The 5,134-nt window shown below is 40.2% G+C and overlaps 1 pseudogene; it reads left to right on the forward strand.

Annotated features, from left to right (window-relative positions):
• Positions 1-1,163: 1,163 nt before the first annotated feature.
• Positions 1,164-1,766, forward strand: LOC104861004 (annotated as a pseudogene).
• The last annotated feature ends 3,368 nt before the right edge of the window (positions 1,767-5,134 follow it).

The raw sequence follows: 5,134 nt of genomic DNA on the forward strand, positions 1-5,134 counted from the left end.
ATCTTGAGACTTATTCACACAGGGCATCACCATTCTTTGATAACACAGAATTTTCCATGGCTCGGTCATTGAGGATTTTAAAGGAAACTGGGCTCAGGAGTCTGCACATACTATGAGTTTTTACAATAGGAAAAGGACTTTTTTGCAGACAAGTTAAATCACAAAAGATCTTAAAACCAACAATTTGTCTCTGCAACCAGGAATTCTTAGCTTTTTAAACTCCATGTTCAAAATTGGTTTCTTGTAAACTGCTGTTCACACATAACTTTGAAAGGAGCCTAGTCAAATGACACTCCTAATACAAAACTGAACAGGAAATAATGATCTTCATGAACTTCTTTAACCTCTCTGGATTAGAATTCTTATTAAAATGGTGGAAATTGTAGTGGAAAGGATAAAATTAATGGAGATAATGAAATCAAAGCATGTCATGTGTAGCACCTGACAAGAAAAAAATTAATAATCTTGAATGTCTTACTATGATGATATCTGATACCTACTCTAGCTATGGAATATTATGATCCACCACCATTTAGAAAATTTGATATATCCTGCAATGGAAACAGGTTATTCTCTTTGTTACATGACCACTCCCTTATTTCAAACTTTCGATCTTTCCTCTAATTATCTGCATCCCCAAAACATTTAACATATTTGAGTTTTTAAGATGTTCGAATGTGAGAAACTGCAGCCCTGTCTTTCCTGTCAAAGTATATAAACAGGAAAATCTCCATCTTAGACTCTAGTCCACCCTAGGCAGCCCCTCCTGAACATACTGAAATTATGGAAAACGCCTACTCAGTTTAAATTCTACAAACATAGCTGCAGACCAAGATAGTTTATCAATTTCTGTTCTTCCCCCCATCCTCTCCCCACCCACTTTTCCTTTCCCTTAGCAACCCTTACTATTTTCCCCTCCACAGCTTAAACTAGCCGACCGAAACAGATTGTAAGCCTTCGAGTTCAGCCAACGAATTTAAAAGATGGCTGCTTCCTACTTGTGAGGGTTTTAAAAATCCACTTCAGAGCTGGGGTTTTAGCTCAGTGGCACTGCACCTGCCTCGCAAGTGCAAGGCTCTGAGTTTGATCCCGGTACGGGGGCGAGGGTGGGGGAAACCTGGCAGAAATCTATTTCAAATAAATAAAAATAAAGGTCGGTTGGGATGACTGGCCGAGGGACTGAGGCCCGTTTGGGTTGTGAGGCTGCCCCGGGGGGCAATGGCTGCAACACGAGGAACTCTGTGGGGACTGTCACCTCAGCACACCTCATTATCAAGGATCTTGGAGCGATTCACTCAAGGCTTTTGGATCACAGTTACTCAAGGTGAAACTCGTTCCTTTGTAAAAGAATTTGAAGAAAAACGTGGTCTCCGAGAAAACACGAGTTCTTGAAAACTTGAAGACTATGATCCGTGAAACACGTGAGCACACTCTTCCCAAGCGCAGAGACGCGACGGAGACTGACTGGAAGGAAGTTCTCCAGAGACTGAAAGCGGCAAAGCACTCTGTCCCTAAACCAACACAGAGAACAGCAACGGAGAAGAATGTATAATGAGCATTTAGTAGCTAGCGAGCAGCAGCATGAGCTCCAGTGGGAGGCTCTCACGAAAGAACAGCCCCTCAGACCGGCTGAAGTGGAGGCAGAGCACCACAGAGCCATGGAGAGGCTGCAAGAGCACTAAGCCGAGATGGAGAAGGACCTCACAAAGTTCTCAACCTTTGAGGAACTGAACCAAAACAGTCACAGAAAAATGAGAAAACATTGACTTCTGGCCAAATACTTCCATCAACCACTTAGCCTGTGCATCAAGCTCAGCAATATATGCAGGGGCACTCTTTGTCAGAAGAGAGCGGCTTCTGCTGAAGCCCGGTGGGACGTTCGGTGGAAGGAGAGCGCCGTGTCCTTCCCATTTGAGCGCCTATAAGTGATCATTCAAATAGCAAGCTTAGGAGGAAAAACAGGCTCAGCTTACTCTTTGTTCATCAGAACTGGTTCTCTTTCCTACTGTTTAGCTCAGCGAACTGTAAGTATAGACTTCTTAGAAAGGTAATTCATTCTCCTACAGGATAATTATTAGTTTATTATTGTGGCTTAAAAGGCAGGCAGAATAGCTGCTGTCATAGCCTCCCTGGCCATGAGAGAGATAAGAATGCATAAAGTATTATTCCATCAGTAATGTTAACAAACAGCCGGCCTTGGAGAAGAGATCCCAGGAGAGAGAGGTAAGAGTCAATCAACAGTGTCTCCACTGTGACAAAGACGGCCATGGCAGACATTGAACCACCGACTGGGAGAGGTTGCACATTCTGTAACGCCATGCATTTCTCTGGATTACAAGATTTGTAGCCATACAGTCCTTAATATTTTCATCTTTTAAAAATGTACTTAGGAATCAAAGTTTACCAAAAATAGATTTTGACTTTTAGCCTTTCCAAGAACCATAGTCTGTAAAAAAAAAAAAAAAAAAAAAAAAAAGTCTTGCCAATACTGTTTACCTCATTTTCTATATTTATTTTGCTGTGGGTGAGTGTATAAAATAAACCATGTTGATATATGTTTTAAGTGTCTGATGGGGAATCAGCAAAATCTGCCAAGGAGTACCTCTGGAGCCATATAAAGATTCTGGCTCCAAACGCATCAGTAGTGTTTGTCCACGTGGCAAATGACCCATGTTAAATGTAAATCCTTCTTAGTGTTAACGTCTGTGCTCATAAGCAGGTGTATTTTGATGAAACAGGTACCAATTCTGTAATCACTGTTTCATCTTTAAAAATCTGCATGTAGCAATCTAATGGAAGAACTAAGTTGATTTTTTTATTTGCCATAAACCAAGCAAAACGAAGTGCAACAATTTCAAGAGATTTGCGGCAAATTTATTTGTGGCATGGGTAAATCTTTCTAATGTTTTCATTGCTCTTCAGTAAAAGAAGGCGGGGCATAAGAAAATGTCCCAGCTCTTGTGCTATCTCAGCGTTGCAATCGCAAAAAATCACCAAAGTGTACCTGTGTGCATTTATGGCTGACTGTCAAAGCTTCATTCTTGGCTGCATGTTGAAAATGTGATTAAAGTTAATAGAGGATATGAAAATAAATACATAAATAAATATCCACTTCCCTGATGCCCAGCACACCTGCTGCCTCATGTCTAAGTGCATCTGTGCCTCTCTGCAGAAGTAAACCTCACACTTTGCCTTGTCCTGTTCTCTTTCTTGCTACCTGAGTACATTCTTTCTGGCATGGACAATTTGAGTCTGGGGGCTTAATTCTAACACCTATGTAAGTATCAATAGTGCAACAATGAATTAACTACCAACCAATAAGCAAAATAGCTTTTTCTGATTTTTGGTTCATCACAGTCATAGAACTTAATAAAATAAGGGCAAACTTTACCTAACTGGCTTAGAGAACCTGAGTAGACTCAGGTTTTAAATATTAAACCTTAAAGATCTACTAATTTGCTTTGAAGATTTATTTTCACTATAGAGTTTGTAATTTTAAGAAATTAGAAAGAATATGGGTGTGGTGGTACATTCCTGTAAGCCCAGCACTCTGGGAAACTGGGGCAGGAGGACTGCAAGACTGAGTCTAGCCTGGGCAGTGTAGTGATTTAGCATGACTGGGAAGTAGCTCAGTGCAAAGGCCCTGGGTACAGTCTCTAGTATCACAAAAAAGGAAGAACAAGGATGAGGAGAAAGAAAAGAGGAAGTAGAAGAGTAGGAAAGGGAGAATAAAAAGGGGAAGGAAGAAAAGAAGGAAAGAAGGAAGGAAGGGAAAAAAAGAAAGGCAGAGAGAAAGAAAGAAAGAAAAAAAGAAAGAAAGAAAAAAAGAAACCAAGGCAGTACTTGGAAGGAGGAGGATTATTCATGGGGGTTTCTTACTTTTCTGATAGGTATAGCTTTCATAGCTCCAAAGTACAAACCAGGCGTGGTGGCTCATGCCTGTAATCCCAGCACGCGGGAGGCTGAGGCAGGAGGATTGCTGTGAGTTTGAGACCAGCCCGAGCTACATAGTGAGATCCAGATCAGTCTCAACTACATAGTGAAACCCTGTCTGAAAAGAAAAAAAAAACATAACTTCAAAGTACAATTTTGAATGGGGTGGGAAAGTGGTAGAATCCTTGCCTAGTACGAGGTTCTGGCTTCAACTCTCAGAACTGTAAAATGTAAAATAAAATGGGAAAGAGTATAATCCCAAATATCCTTATCAACTAATCTATAAATATCTATTCCTCCAGGCAGTGTTGTCTTTTCTGTTCAGTGTTCTGCCTTCTTGCCCAGACTGGCCTTCAACTCACAGCCCTCTTGCCTCAGCTCTCTAGTAGCCAGGACTCTGGGTATGAGCCACCATGCCCAGCTTTACAAGGCAGTGTTTCCAAAATGCACTTGTGACAGACAGCTGGTCACCATTTCTGGATGTACTGCTCAAAAAGAAGGCACATTCATGGAGTCAAACATTTCACAATCCAGTTTATTCTGCCAGTCAAGACTCTAACGCAAGGAATCAAGCAGATGAAACACCTGCCCTTTTACATATTTTTACTTTTTGTTAACTTTCCATGCAGAGAGAAGTCTTAAACAAAGATAATGATTTTTACTTCCGAAATTAATGTCATATTAACCTGAGAGAGTGATATCATAAAAACACAATTTAACCAAATTTGTCAGGCCATTCAAGATATTCTTCTGTACTGAAGTCCAAAACTAGATGAAATTTGAGCTTTCCTACAGGATTAGAATTGTTTCAATCACAGTTTTTTCTCAAAATAAATTTTTATAAGACAAATTTCTAATATTATGCCATGAGTAAATGCCTCCTATCTTATATCCATCCTCATCTGGATTAATCCAAGAATTAACAAAGTGACTACCTCCCAAAGACTGAAATACAAGGGCCCAACAAAACACCCTTTAGAACATTTCCAAAAACTCCTGAAATGTAGCTTGTTCTGTGGAATAATTTATATTATGGCATCTTCAAAAGTTAATTCAAGGAAAACAGAAACAAACACCCACACCAAAAAATAAAGATAAAGGACAAAGAAGAGGGAGGGAGGAAAAAAGGGAAGGGGAGAAGGATTGAATCACACCCACGATAACAGCGAAAATTTTTTAAACCTTACATGTCACTTCCTTT

Source organism: Fukomys damarensis, unplaced genomic scaffold, assembly GCF_012274545.1.
Source record: "Fukomys damarensis isolate Sample0158 unplaced genomic scaffold, DMR_v1.0_HiC HiC_scaffold_9, whole genome shotgun sequence".
In the NCBI taxonomy this organism is placed as follows: Eukaryota; Metazoa; Chordata; class Mammalia; order Rodentia; family Bathyergidae; genus Fukomys; species Fukomys damarensis.